The sequence below is a fragment of the Ranitomeya variabilis genome, chromosome 4 (assembly GCF_051348905.1).
Source record: "Ranitomeya variabilis isolate aRanVar5 chromosome 4, aRanVar5.hap1, whole genome shotgun sequence".
Classification (NCBI taxonomy): Eukaryota; Metazoa; Chordata; class Amphibia; order Anura; family Dendrobatidae; genus Ranitomeya; species Ranitomeya variabilis.
In genome coordinates, this window is record NC_135235.1 from 542,690,659 (window position 1) to 542,706,258 (window position 15,600).

General features: G+C 45.4%; 1 protein-coding gene across 7 annotated transcripts in view; it reads left to right on the top strand.

The window, feature by feature from the left end:
• The first annotated feature begins 1,541 nt into the window (after window positions 1-1,541).
• The window catches only part of HDAC5 (histone deacetylase 5), a 99,538-nt gene continuing 85,479 nt past the window's right edge, over window positions 1,542-15,600 (top strand). For 3 of the 7 annotated variants that reach the window (XM_077252529.1, XM_077252531.1, XM_077252534.1), the window contains exon 1: window positions 1,553-1,621. The gene's annotated coding sequence lies outside the window, so the exon portion shown is untranslated. Of the gene's footprint in view, window positions 1,833-15,600 lie in introns of all 7 variants that reach the window. The other 4 variants (XM_077252528.1, XM_077252532.1, XM_077252533.1 and 1 more) reach the window with 3 other exon arrangements.

A 15,600-nucleotide genomic window follows, 5' to 3' on the forward strand; every position in this document is an offset into this window, starting at 1 on the left:
CGCAGACAGGTAGCAGAGGTCCTGGAGACCGCAGACAGGTAGCAGAGGTCCTGGAGACCGCAGACAGGTAGCAGAGGGCCTGGAGACCGCAGACAGGTAGCAGAGGGCCTGGAGACCGCAGACAGGTAGCAGAGGGCCTGGAGACCGCAGACAGGTAGCAGAGGTCCTGGAGACCGCAGACAGGTAGCAGAGGTCCTGGAGACCGCAGACAGGTAGCAGAGGGCCTGGACACCGCAGACAGGTAGCAGAGGGCCTGGAGACCGCAGACAGGTAGCAGAGGGCCTGGAGACCGCAGGCAGGTAGCAGAGGTCCTGGAGACCGCAGACAGGTAGCAGAGGGCCTGGACACCGCAGACAGGTAGCAGAGGGCCTGGAGACCGCAGATAGGTAGCAGAGGTCCTGGAGACCGCAGACAGGTAGCAGAGGTCCTGGAGACCGCAGACAGGTAGCAGAGGTCCTGGAGACCGCAGACAGGTAGCAGAGGGCCTGGAGACCGCAGACAGGTAGCAGAGGGCCTGGAGACCGCAGACAGGTAGCAGAGGGCCTGGAGACCGCAGACAGGTAGCAGAGGGCCTGGAGACCGCAGACAGGTAGCAGAGGGCCTGGAGACCGCAGACAGGTAGCAGAGGGCCTGGAGACCGCAGACAGGTAGCAGAGGGCCTGGACACCGCAGACAGGTAGCAGAGGGCCTGGACACCGCAGACAGGTAGCAGAGGGCCTGGAGACCGCAGACAGGTAGCAGAGGGCCTGGAGACCGCAAACAGGTAGCAGAGGGCCTGGAGACCGCAGACAGGTAGCAGAGGTCCTGGAGACCGCAAACAGGTAGCAGAGGGCCTGGAGACCGCAGACAGGTAGCAGAGGGCCTGGAGACCGCAGACAGGTATTGAGCAGGTCGTGTGTCTTGGCGAGCCTTATATAGGGATAAGTAAATTAACACATGGGAGACGCTGGGCTACTTAAGCCCGATCTGGAGCACAGGAAAGTTTAGCGGACCGGGGTGAGGGGAGCAGAGCACGGACCCGGTACAGGGGGGTCACAAGGGAACAGATGGCACATTAGCATCTGTACAGTGGTGCTTGGCCATATATGTCCACCATAGGCGGCTGCAGGGAGACGGACTGCTGTAATGGTACAGGGCCAGGGAAGCATTGACTCTCATAAGACAGCCTGTCGCCCGGTAACATGCCGCAGACCAGGACTATCGGAGCGATAGAGGGAGATCTGAGAGAAATAATAATGATGATTATGGAATTACTATTTATGCAATTTCCTCCAAGAAGCTATATTGTAAAACTGACACAAACACATAGAAACCGAAGACAAAGCGCTGGTAACTGCAATAAGCGGGGTCCTAGGAGCGCCCCATATATAACGCGCGACAACTCGCGCCTGCATTACGACGTGTAGGTAGCAGCTCTTTCCTGCAGCGGCCCCTTTAAAGGGATGCAGGCTCTTTATTCAGCAGACCACGCCCCTTTATTTGCAAGTCACTCCCGTTCTCTGATAGAATCTATTTTTAGGACCATCGGAGTCACGTGATCTGAGTGACGTCACTGAATGTTGTTGTTGGTGGAGAGACTGCAAGAAGGGAAAGGAGAGAGACAGCCGGAGAGAGACGGCAAGTAAGTGAGGGTCAGCGAGGATGAGGATGGACGGAGGGGCAGTCTGAGAGTGAGGAGGGGCTGCCCGATACGTGACAGCCTGCTGTAGGTGACTATGGACACTCCCTCTAAGGAGACCGCCGAGGAGACAGGAGGACCAGCCGCGCTGTCTGCGTGATCCCGGAGCCGCGAGAGACGTCCCATGTGTGTGACAGGCTCCGAGAGGCAGCAGGTTAGTGACACCTGTCATGGAGGAGCCCCCTTCTGTCCCCGAGTAGTGTCATTAGTAGGAGACAGGCTGCAGTAGCTCTGTGAGGGGAATGTGTGGCTCAGGGGAAGCGCCTGGACCGGAGGGGGCTGGGAAGTTACCACTGCTTTAGGGTTAGCTCCTCACTGCTGCCAGGACCTGGATTGGGGAATGATGCAGTCTGCCATACATCAGCCACAGAGAGCAGTGGCCGGGAGCTGGCCAGTGGGGGAGGGTGGGGAGGGCCCCTCATGGGGGTCGGCCCCCTGCGCTATCTTACAATGGTGGGGCCCCCTGTGCTGTATTAGAATGAGGGGTCCCCTGCGCTATCTTAGAATGGTGGGGCCCCCTGTGCTGTACCAGAATGGGGGGGTCCCCTGTGCTGTATTAGAATGGGGGGTCCCCTGTGCTGTATTAGAAAGGGGGGTTCCCTGCGCTATCTTAGAATGGTGGGGTCCCCTGTGCTGTATTAGAAAGGGGGGTCCCCTGCGCTATCTTAGAATGGTGGGGCCCCCTGTGCTGTATTAGAATGGGGGGTCCCGTGCGCTATCTTAGAATGGTGGGGCCCCCTGTGCTGTATTAGAATGGAGGGTCCCCTGCTCTATCTTAGAATGGTGGGGCCCCCTGTGCTAAACCAGAATGGGGGTCTCTTGCACTATCTTAGAATTCGGGGGTCCCCTGTACTATCTTAGAATGGTGGGGCCCCTTGTGCTATATTAGAATGGGGGGGATATCTCCTTGCACTATGTTAGAATGGGGGGTCCCCTGCACTATCTTTGTGGGCGCCCATCATGCAATTTATGAGAGCAGATATGAGCAGGGCCTGGAGGAGGAGGATGAGGATGGGCCCATAAATCTAAATATTAGTTATTTTTGTGTTAATGCCAATGATATTTTTATCATCTTTTCTGCTGTTTGTAGATGGAAACCATGAGCAAGTTGATGTTGATGAGCCAAATATTTTTTGTGTTTTCCTTATTAATTAACACGTTAAGTGTAATGAATGGCCTTTGCATCTCATTGACTCATTAAAGGGAACCTGTCATCAGCACGTGTGAACATATGGAGATGGTGGTATGGCCGTATAGGAGCTTGTTACTCAATTAAGTAGATCCCTTTTCTGTAAAGATCCAGCGGGCTAGTCATGAGAAATCTAATGTAGAAGTCACATGCAAATCAGGTTGAACGTGCACTGGGGGCGTCAGTTCACATGGATGAAGCCGTGCAGATACATTGACACGACCCCAGTGCACTTCCAGCCTGATTTGCATTTGCCTTTGTATGTCAGATTTCTCTTGGCTCGTACCTCAAATCTCTACAAACAAGGCAGCATATTTATTAGGTGACATAGGCCTATACAGCCATGCCACTACTTCCCATTAAAGCAGGGATGTCAAACTCAAACACAGAGGGCCAAAATGAAAAATTTGGACAAAGTCGCGGGCCAACGAGTATATAGTATAATGGGCCCTACATAGTCCTCTGTACAGAATAATAGGCCCCACATATCCTTCATTACAGAATAATGGGCACCACATAGTCCTCCTTATAGAATAATGAGCCCCACATAGTCCTCTTTACAGAATAGGCCCCACATATCTTTCCTTACAGAATAATGGGCTCCACATAGTCCTCACAGAATAAGGGGCCCACATAGTCCTCTTTACAGAATAATGGGCCCCACATAGTCCTCCTTACAGAATAATGGGCCCCACATAGTCCTCCTCAGAGAATAATGGGCCCCACATAGTCCTCCTTACAGAATAATGGGCCCCACATAGTCCTCCTTACAGAATAGTGGGCCCCACATAGTTCTCCTTACAGAATAATGGGCCCCACATAGTCCTTTTTACAGAAATGTGGGCCCCACATAGTCCTCTTTACAGAATAATGGGCCCCACATAGTCCTCCTTACAGAGTAGTGGGCCCCACATAGTCCTCCTTATAGAATAATGGGCCCCACATAGTCCTCCTTACAGAATAATGGGCCCCACATAGTCCTCCTTACAGAATAGTGGGCCCCACATAGTCCTCCTTACAGACTAATGGGTCCCACATAGTCCTCCTTACAGAATAAGTGGCCCCACATAGTCCTCCTTACAGAATAAGTGGCCCCACATAGTCCTCCTTACAGAATAGTGGGCCCAACATAGTCCTCCTTATAGAATAATGGGCCCCACATAGTCCTCCTTACAGAATAATGGGCCCCACATAGTCCTCTTTACAGAATAATAGGCCCCACATATCTTTCCTTACAGAATAATGGGCTCCACATAGTCCTCACAGAATAAGGGGCCCACATAGTCCTCCTTACAGAATAATGGGCCCCACATAGTCCTCCTTATAGAATAATGGGCCCCACATAGTCCTCCTTATAGAATAATGGGCCCCACATAGTCCTCCTTACAGAATAATGGGCCCCACATAGTCCTCCTTACAGAATAATGGGCCCCACATAGTCCTCCTTACAGAATACTGGGCCCCACATAGTCCTCCTTACAGAATAGTGGGCCCCACATAGTCCTCCTTACAGAATAGTGGGCCCCACATAGTCCTCCTTACAGAATAATGGGCCCCACATAGTCCTCCTTACAGAATAATGGGCCCCACATAGTCCTCCTTACAGAATAATGGGCCCCACATAGTCCTCCTTACAGAATAATGGGCCCCACATAGTCCTCCTTACAGAATAATGGGCCCCACATAGTCCTCCTTACAGAATAATGGGCCCCACATAGTCCTCCTTACAGAATAGTGGGCCCCACATAGTCCTCCTTACAGACTAATGGGTCCCACATAGTCCTCCTTACAGAATAAGTGGCCCCACATAGTCCTCCTTACAGAATAATGGGCCCCACATAGTCCTCCTTACAGAATAGTGGGCCCAACATAGTCCTCCTTATAGAATAATGGGCCCCACATAGTCCTCCTTACAGAATAATGGGCCCCACATAGTCCTCTTTACAGAATAATAGGCCCCACATATCTTTCCTTACAGAATAATGGGCTCCACATAGTCCTCACAGAATAAGGGGCTCACATAGTCCTCCTTACAGAATAATGGGCCCCACATAGTCCTCCTTATAGAATAATGGGCCCCACATAGTCCTCCTTATAGAATAATGGGCCCCACATAGTCCTCCTTACAGAATAATGGGCCCCACATAGTCCTCCTTACAGAATAATGGGCCCCACATAGTCCTCCTTACAGAATACTGGGCCCCACATAGTCCTCCTTACAGGATAGTGGGCCCCACATAGTCCTCCTTACAGAATAGTGGGCCCCACATAGTCCTCCTTACAGAATAATGGGCCCCACATAGTCCTCCTTACAGAATAATGGGCCCCACATAGTCCTCCTTACAGAATAATGGGCCCCACATAGTCCTCCTTACAGAATAATGGGCCCCACATAGTCCTCCTTACAGAATAATGGGCCCCACATAGTCCTCCTTACAGAATAGTGGGCCCCACATAGTCCTCCTTACAGAATAATAGGCCCCACATAGTCCTTCAAACAGTATATTGGCCCAACATAGTCCTCGCATAATTGTCTTAATTGTGAAATTCCCTTTAAGGCTACGTTTGCACATTCAGTATTTGGTCAGTATTTTACATCAGTATGTGTAAGCCAAAACCAGGAGTGGGTGATAAATGCAGAAGTGGTGCATATGTTTCTATTATACTTTTCCTCTGATTGTTCCACTCCTGGTTTTGGCTTACACATACTGATGTAAAATACCTACCATGTGAATGTGGCCTAACAGGCTGTATTGTAGATTTATATTGCTGCTGATTTACCACGAATATCACTTGTTGCACTGCAAAGGGGAAAATCTGATGTGAATATCTACAGCGTGAATATTCGCAGCGCCAGTCAATTTATGTTGCAGCTTGTCTGCGTATGGATGAGATTTTTTGAGCCACAGAGCTGCTCCTGTAATCTGCAGCAGATCTGACCCATGTGAACATGGCCCAATCCCGCCTACAGTCAGCAGTACTGTTAGAGGTGGTAAGGATGAGAAAAAATCTGCGCTCATTGAGAACAGCTTACACCTTTGCATTCTCAGTGCATATGTAAAATCCTCCATCTACCAAGGACCTGCTTATTGATGGTTTCCAGGATTTTATTTTAATATGTTGCAATCCTGTAAGTATTGTAATGGTCTATGGTGTCACCATGTCTGATTTTGCCAATGGTTGCTACAAGTACATCTCACAAAATTAAAATATCATCAAAAAGTTCATTTATTATTATTATTTATTTGTATAGCACCATTAATTCCATGGTGCTGTACATGTGAAAAGGGGTTACGTACAGAGTTATAGATAACGTTTACAGTAAACAAATTTACAATGACAGACTAGTACAGAGGGGAGAGGACCCTGTCCTTGCGGACTTACATTCTATGGGATAATGGGCAAGAGACAGAAGGTCGGGGTGCCGCAGCTCGGGTGGTGGTGAGGCGGCAGCTCTGGTGGTGGTGAGGCGGCAGCTCTGGTGGTGGTGAGGCGGCAGCTCTGGTGGTGGTGAGGCGGCAGCTCTGGTGGTGGTGAGGCGGCAGCTCGGGTGGTGGTGAGGCTTCAGCTCGGGTGGTGGTGAGACTGTAGCTCGGGTGGTGGTGAGGCAGCAGAATGGTTAACCCCAGGCAACCCCCACATGTACTTATGCTGGCTAACAGATGTAAATCATTCAGCTGCGGCAAGAAAAACTAAATCTCCGAGCACTAAAAAATACTCGGAGGACCCCAGAGCGTGCTCGAGAAATCTCGAGTAAAGAGTATATTCGCTCATTACTACAGAAGACAGGTCGAGAAGGAGGAGGATGGAGAAGTGTCTGTTAGCTTTGGCTGTGAGTAAGTCATTAGCAATTTATTTCAGTTCTTCAATACAAACAGTGAAACTCATATACTATATAGAGTCATTACAAACAGAGTGATCTATTGCCAAAAGTACCAATACCAGGTTTAAAAACAACAGCATCACTGCTTGATTGGCCAGCAAACTCGCCTGACCTTAACCCCATAGATTCTTTATGGGGTTATTATCAAGAGGAAGATGAGAGACACCAGACCCAACAATGCAGATGAGCTGAAGGCTGCTATCAAAGCAACCTGGGCTTCCATAACACCTCAGCAGTGCCACAGACTGTTCGCCTCCATGCCACGCCGCAATAATGCAGTAATTGATGCCAAAGGAGCCCCGACCAATTATTGAGTGCATTTACTGAACATACATTTCAGTAGGCCAACATTTCGGATTTTAAGATCATTTTTCAAGCTGGTGTTGTAAAGTATTCTAATTTACTGAGATAATGACTTTTGGGTTTTCACTGGCTGTAAGCCATAATCATCAACATTAACAGAAATAAACACTTGAAATACATCACTCTGTAATGACTCTATATAATGTGAGTTTAACTTTTTGTATTGAAGAACTGAAATAAATTCATTTTTGATGATATTCTAATTTTGTGAGATACACCTGTACTTCACTTCTCCCCGTTTGCGGTATGAGGTCTCGAAGTGCCCCAATGTTACCCCATTACTGTGTCCTCAGACTATTCGGAACGTCACAGTCGCTGATGACTCTGATCAAACAAATCTGTCACTTATTCATTTATTTTCAGACATAGATTAAATGATGTCCCTTAAAGCTTAAATATAGCAAATACTTGTATTACTTTTTAAGTATTCTCTTTCATGTTTTTCTATGAGAGCCGTCAGTAAGCTGCTGTTGACGGATCTGTTGTTCTCCTTTCTCCATAGCAGTCTGCTATCACAATGGTGTATTAGGATCTGTTGGCATACACTACTGTCAGGGCTTCCATCACTGCTGGACGTGCCACAGATCCTTTTTAATGGATAAGAACTATTCCCACTCTTTTCTAGCCTGTCGATCTTTTTTTTTTTTTTTCCTTCTTAAACTGGTGGCATTATCCCCTGCATCGTATTCACCGAGTAATCAATAGTGAGTGCCAGAAAGGAGAACTAGCATTGTAGAATAACTTGATTAAAACTTCATTTTTAATAGCATATTAAAACACAAAGAATCACTGATATGCAAACAAATAAACATTAAGCAAAAGGTCAACAAATGACTGCTTATCTGTTATTCGGAGGGGAGTGCAGAATAACCCTATAAACACTGTTGTCTCCCTACCTTGCTGCGGAGGTTGGCACCCTAAAAACCTGCGCTGATGACACAGATCTAAAGAAAAAAGTGGTAAGTCATAACGAAATATGGATATTGCACGGATTCCCCAGTTAATGACATAGTCGGTCACTTCCTACATCCACGTTCATCAGTAGTTTTCAATGGATATAGCTCCTCAATGGAGGTAACTTCACCAAGCCACACAATATGGAGGTCAGAAATGGGGAAATGACAACCTTCCCTATACCACTTTGTCAATGATTCAAATAAACCCTAAAATGTACCCCAAATAACCTTAATAGTTATTCTACACTCCCCTCCAAATAACAGATACGCAGTCATTTGTTGGCCTCGTTTGTTTAATGTTCATTTGTTTGAATATTGGCGATTTTTTTGTGTGTTTTAATATATTATTAAAAGCTGAAGTTTTAATCCAGTTACTCCTATGTATTGTGCTTTAGTCATGCCCCCTTCATTCAAAAAGAGGGTGAACCTGACTGAGACTGGCCTAGAAATGGCAAACGTACATATTGTGCCACATTGCTAACAGTTTTAAGCCAAAACAGTGGAGAAAACTACTTGATAAATCAGACCTTTGTGTTTAAATGATATTGAGTATGGAGTCTAAGGGGTAAGGTTTCTCCTTATGGAGAGTGACATACCATCTCTGGCTTGTCAAGGTAAGGAGGCTTATTTGCCGTGCAATGCTCCTCTGGGAAATTAAATATGCAAATTGCCTCTTCTGAGAAAAAGAGGACTTAAACTCTATAGCGCCACCTGTTGGAAGTAGCGATCCTACAAGTCACAATCAACCCTCTAATGAGTCGTGCAATATGACTTAGGATAAAAGCCAAATCAGTATCTCAATTCGCAGACACGGTGTTTCGGGCTGTTGGCCCTCGTCAGTGCGAAGCATGAGAACTGATTTGGCTAGGTGAGAGGCTCTGGACTGGCGTCCTCTTTTTCTCAGAAGAGGCAATTTGCATATTATATTTCCCAGAGGAGCATTGCACGGCGAATAAGCCTCCTTACCTTGACAAGCCAGAGATGGTATGTCACTCTCCATAAGGAGAAACGTTACCCCTTAGACCCCAGTCCAGAGCCTCTCACCTAGCCAAATCAGTTCTCATGCTTCGCACTGACGAGGGCCAACAGCCCGAAACACCGTGTCTGCGAATTGAGATACTGATTTGGCTTTTATCCTAAGTCATATTGCACGACTCATTAAAGGGTTGATTGTGACTTGTAGGATCGCTACTTCCAACAGGTGGCGCTATAGAGTTAAGTGCTCTTTTTCTCAGAAGAGGCAATTTGCATATTGAGTATGGAAACATTTTTGTATAGATCCAGAGGCTGAAATTCTGCTCATTCTGACAACATGGTTTGTTACACTGTATCATTCTAGTAGTAAGCTGTGAAACTGCTGTAGAGATGGAGTTTCCATAGCTCTATATTAGGTGTAAAGGTGCATATACGGTCTGCTCAGGTGTTCTGAATGTGTATGTATGGTGTTCTCAGGTATTCTGGAGGTGTATGTAAGGTGATATCAGGTGTTCTGGAGATGTGTGTACAGTGTTCTCAGGTGTTCTGGAGATGTGTGTACAGTGTTCTCAGGTGTTCTGGAGATGTGTGTACAGTGTTCTCAGGTGTTCTGGAGATGTGTGTACAGTGTTCTCAGGTGTTCTGGAGATGTGTGTACAGTGTTCTCAGGTATTCTGGAGATGTGTGTACAGTGTTCTCAGGTATTCTGGAGATGTGTGTACAGTGTTCTCAGGTATTCTGGAGATGTGTGTACAGTGTTCTCAGGTATTCTGGAGATGTGTGTACAGTGTTCTCAGGTATTCTGGAGATGTGTGTACAGTGTTCTCAGGTATTCTGGAGATGTGTGTACAGTATTCTGGAGATGTGTGTACAGTGTTCTCAGGTATTCTGGAGATGTGTGTACAGTGTTCTCAGGTATTCTGGAGATGTGTGTACAGTGTTCTCAGGTATTCTGGAGATGTGTGTACAGTGTTCTCAGGTATTCTGGAGATGTGTGTACAGTGTTCTCAGGTATTCTGGAGATGTGTGTACAGTGTTCTCAGGTATTCTGGAGATGTGTGTACAGTGTTCTCAGGTATTCTGGAGATGTGTGTACAGTATTCTGGAGATGTGTGTACAGTATTCTGGAGATGTGTGTACAGTGTTCTCAGGTATTCTGGAGATGTGTGTACAGTGTTCTCAGGTATTCTGGAGATGTGTGTACAGTGTTCTCAGGTATTCTGGAGATGTGTGTACAGTGTTCTCAGGTATTCTGGAGATGTGTGTACAGTGTTCTCAGGTATTCTGGAGATGTGTGTACAGTGTTCTCAGGTATTCTGGAGATGTGTGTACAGTGTTCTCAGGTATTCTGGAGATGTGTGTACAGTGTTCTCGGGTATTCTGGAGATGTGTGTACAGTGTTCTCGGGTATTCTGGAGATGTGTGTACAGTGTTCTCAGGTATTCTGGAGATGTGTGTACAGTGTTCTCAGGTATTCTGGAGATGTGTGTACAGTGTTCTCAGGTATTCTGGAGATGTGTGTACAGTGTTCTCAGGTATTCTGGAGATGTGTGTACAGTGTTCTCAGGTATTCTGGAGATGTGTGTACAGTATTCTGGAGATGTGTGTACAGTGTTCTCAGGTATTCTGGAGATGTGTGTACAGTGTTCTCAGGTATTCTGGAGATGTGTGTACAGTGTTCTCAGGTATTCTGGAGATGTGTGTACAGTATTCTGGAGATGTGTGTACAGTATTCTGGAGATGTGTGTACAGTGTTCTCAGGTATTCTGGAGATGTGTGTACAGTGTTCTCAGGTATTCTGGAGATGTGTGTACAGTGTTCTCAGGTATTCTGGAGATGTGTGTACAGTGTTCTCAGGTATTCTGGAGATGTGTGTACAGTGTTCTCAGGTATTCTGGAGATGTGTGTACAGTGTTCTCAGGTATTCTGGAGATATGTGTACAGTGTTCTCAGGTATTCTGGAGATGTGTGTACAGTGTTCTCGGGTATTCTGGAGGTGTATGCATGGTGTTCTCAGGTATTGTGGAGTTGTATGTAAGGTGATATCAGGTATTCTGGAGATGTGTGTACAGTGTTCTCAGGTATTCTGGAGATGTGTGTACAGTGTTCTCAGGTATTCTGGAGATATACACTCACCGGCCACTTTATTAGGTACACCATGCTAGTAACGGGTTGGACCCCCTTTTGCCTTCAGAACTGCCTCAATTCTTCGTGGCATAGATTCAACAAGGTGCTGGAAGCATTCCTCAGAGATTTTGGTCCATATTGACATGATGGCATCACACAGTTGCCGCAGATTTGTCGGCTGCACATCCCAAAGATGCTCCATACAAGGCAGGATGGATCCATGCTTTCATGTTGTTTACGCCAAATTCTGACCCTACCATCCGAATGTCGCAGCAGAAATCGAGACTCATCAGACCAAGCAATGTTTTTCCAATCTTCTACTGTCCAATTTCGATGAGCTTGTGCAAATTGTAGCCTCAGTTTCCTGTTCTTAGCTGAAAGGAGTGGTACCCGGTGTGGTCTTCTGCTGCTGTAGCCCATCTGCCTCAAAGTTCGACGCACTGTGCGTTCAGAGATGCTCTTAGGCCTACCTTGGTTGTAACGGGTGGCGATTTGAGTCACTGTTGCCTTTCTATCAGCTCAAACCAGTCTGCCCATTCTCCTCTGACCTCTGGCATCAACAAGGCATTTCCGCCCACAGAACTGCCGCTCACTGGATTTTTTTTCTTTTTCGGGCCATTCTCTGTAAACCCTAGAGATGGTTGTGCGTGAAAATCCCAGTAGATCAGCAGTTTCTGAAATACTCAGACCAGCCCTTCTGGCACCAACAACCATGCCACGTTCAAAGGCTCTCAAATCACCTTTCTTCCCCATACTGATGCTCGGTTTGAACGGCAGGAGATTGTCTTGACCATGTCTACATGCCTAAATGCACTGAGTTGCCGCCATGTGATTGGCTGATTAGAAATTAAGAAGTGTTAACAAGAAGTTGGACAGGTGTACCTAATAAAGTGGCCAGTGAGTGTATGTACAGTGTTCTCAGGTATTCTGGAGATGTGTGTACAGTGTTCTCAGGTATTCTGGAGATGTGTGTACAGTGTTCTCAGGTATTCTGGAGGTGTATGCATGGTGTTCTCAGGTATTGTGGAGTTGTATGTAAGGTGATATCAGGTATTCTGGAGATGTGTGTACAGTGTTCTCAGGTATTCTGGAGATGTGTGTACAGTGTTCTCAGGTATTCTGGAGATATATGTACAGTGTTCTCAGGTCTTCTGGAGATGTATGTATGGTGTTCTCAGGTATTCTGGAGATATATGTACAGTGTTCTCAAGTATTCTGCAGATATATGTACAGTGTTCTCAGGTATTCTGGAGATATATGTACAGTGTTCTCAGGTATTCTGGAGATATATGTACAGTGTTCTCAGGTATTCTGGAGATGTGTGTACAGTGTTCTCAGGTATTCTGGAGATGTGTGTACAGTGTTCTCAGGTATTCTGGAGGTGTATGCATGGTGTTCTCAGGTATTGTGGAGTTGTATGTAAGGTGATATCAGGTATTCTGGAGATATATGTACAGTGTTCTCAGGTATTGTGGAGTTGTATGTAAGGTGATATCAGGTATTCTGGAGATGTGTGTACAGTGTTCTCAGGTATTCTGGAGATGTGTGTACAGTGTTCTCAGGTATTCTGGAGATGTGTGTACAGTGTTCTCAGGTATTCTGGAGATATATGTACAGTGTTCTCAGGTATTCTGGAGATGTATGTATGGTGTTCTCAGGTATTCTGGAGATATATGTACAGTGTTCTCAGGTATTCTGGAGATGTATGTAAGGTGATATCAGGTATTCTGGAGATATATGTACAGTGTTCTCAGGTATTCTGGAGATGTGTGTACAGTGTTCTCAGGTATTCTGGAGATGTGTGTACAGTGTTCTCAGGTATTCTGGAGATGTGTGTACAGTGTTCTCAGGTATTCTGGAGGTGTATGCATGGTGTTGTTAGGTATTGTGGAGTTGTATGTAAGGTGATATCAGGTATTCTGGAGATGTATGTATGGTGTTCTCAGGTATTCTAGAGATATATGTACAGTGTTCTCAAGTATTCTGCAGATGTGTGTACAGTGTTCTCAGGTATTCTGGAGATGTGTGTACAGTGTTCTCAGGTATTCTGGAGATACATGTACAGTGTTCTCAGGTATTCTGGAGATGTATGTATGGTGTTCTCAGGTATTCTGGAGATATATGTACAGTGTTCTCAAGTATTCTGCAGATATATGTACAGTGTTCTCAGGTATTCTGGAGATATGTGTACAGTGTTCTCAGGTATTCTGGAGCTATATGTACAGTGTTCTCAGGTCTTCTGGAGATGTATGTTCAGTGTTCTCAGGTATTGTGGAGTTGTATGTAAGGTGATATCAGGTATTCTGGAGATGTGTGTACAGTGTTCTCAGGTATTCTGGAGATGTGTGTACAGTGTTCTCAGGTATTCTGGAGATGTGTGTACAGTGTTCTCAGGTATTCTGGAGATGTGTGTACAGTGTTCTCAGTTATTCTGGAGATGTGTGTACAGTGTTCTGAGATATTCTGGAGATATGTGTACAGTGTTCTCAGGTATTCTGGAGATGTATGTATGGTGTTCTCAGGTATTCTGGAGATATATGTACAGTGTTCTCAATATTCTGCAGATATATGTACAGTGTTCTCAGGTATTCTGGAGATATATGTACAGTGTTCTCAGGTATTCTGGAGATATATGTACAGTGTTCTCAGGTATTCTGGAGATGTGTGTACAGTGTTCTCATGTATTCTGGAGATGTGTACAGTGTTCTCAGGTATTCTGGAGATATATGTACAGTGTTCTCAGGTCTTCTGGAGATGTATGTATGGTGTTCTCAGGTATTCTGGAGATATATGTACAGTGTTCTCAAGTATTCTGCAGATATATGTACAGTGTTCTCAAGTATTCTGAAGATATATGTACAGTGTTCTCAGGTATTCTGGAGATATGTGTACAGTGTTCTCAGGTATTCTGGAGATATATGTACAGTGTTCTCAGGTCTTCTGGAGATGTATGTTCAGTGTTCTCAGGTATTGTGGAGTTGTATGTAAGGTGATATCAGGTATTCTGCAGATGTGTGTACAGTGTTCTCAGGTATTCTGGAGATGTGTGTACAGTGTTCTCAGGTATTCTGGAGATGTGTGTACAGTGTTCTCAGGTATTCTGGAGATGTGTGTACAGTGTTCTCAGGTATTCTGGAGATGTGTGTACAGTGTTCTCAGGTATTCTGGAGATGTATGTACAGTGTTCTCAGGTATTCTGGAGATATATGTACAGTGTTCTCAGGTATTCTGGAGATATATGTACAGTGTTCTCAGGTATTCTGGAGATATATGTACAGTGTTCTCAGGTATTCTGGAGATGTGTGTACAGTGTTCTCAGGTATTCTGGAGATGTGTGTACAGTGTTCTCAGGTATTCTGGAGATGTGTGTACAGTGTTCTCAGGTATTCTGGAGGTGTATGCATGGTGTTCTCAGGTATTGTGGAGTTGTATGTAAGGTGATATCAGGTATTCTGGAGATATATGTACAGTGTTCTCAGGTATTCTGGAGATGTGTGTACAGTGTTCTCAGGTATTCTGGAGATGTATGTACAGTGTTCTCAGATATTCTGGAGATATATGTACAGTGTTCTCAGGTATTCTGGAGATGTGTGTATGGTGTTCTCAGGTATTCTGGAGATATATGTACAGTGTTCTCAAGTATTCTGCAGATATATGTACAGTGTTCTCAGGTATTCTGGAGATATATGTACAGTGTTCTCAGGTATTCTGGAGATGTGTGTACAGTGTTCTCAGGTATTCTGGAGATATGTGTACAGTGTTCTCAGGTATTCTGGAGATATATGTACAGTGTTCTCAGGTCTTCTGAAGATGTATGTATGGTGTTCTCAGGTATTCTGGAGATATAGGTACAGTGTTCTCAAGTATTCTGCAGATATAGGTACAGTGTTCTCAGGTATTCTGGAGATGTGTGTACAGTGTTCTCAGGTATTCTGGAGATGTGTGTACAGTGTTCTCAGATATTCTGGAGATGTGTGTGCAGTGTTCTCAGGTATTCTGGAGATGTGTGTACAGTGTTCTTAGGTATTCTGGAGATATATGTACAGTGTTCTCAGGTATTCTGGAGATGTATGTATGGTGTTCTCAGGTATTCTGGAGATATATGTACAGTGTTCTCAAGTATTCTGCAGATATATGTACAGTGTTCTCAGGTATTCTGGAGATATATGTACAGTGTTCTCAGGTATTCTGGAGATATGTGTACAGTGTTCTCAGGTATTCTGGAGATATATGTACAGTGTTCTCAGGTCTTCTGGAGATGTATGTTCAGTGTTCTCAGGTATTGTTGAGTTGTATGTACAGTTTTCTCACTTATTCTGGAGATGTATGTACGGTCTTCTCAGGTATTCTGGAGATGTGTGTACAGTGTTCTCAGGTGTTCTGGAGCTGTATGTATGGTGTTCTTAGGTTTTCTGGAATTGTGTATATA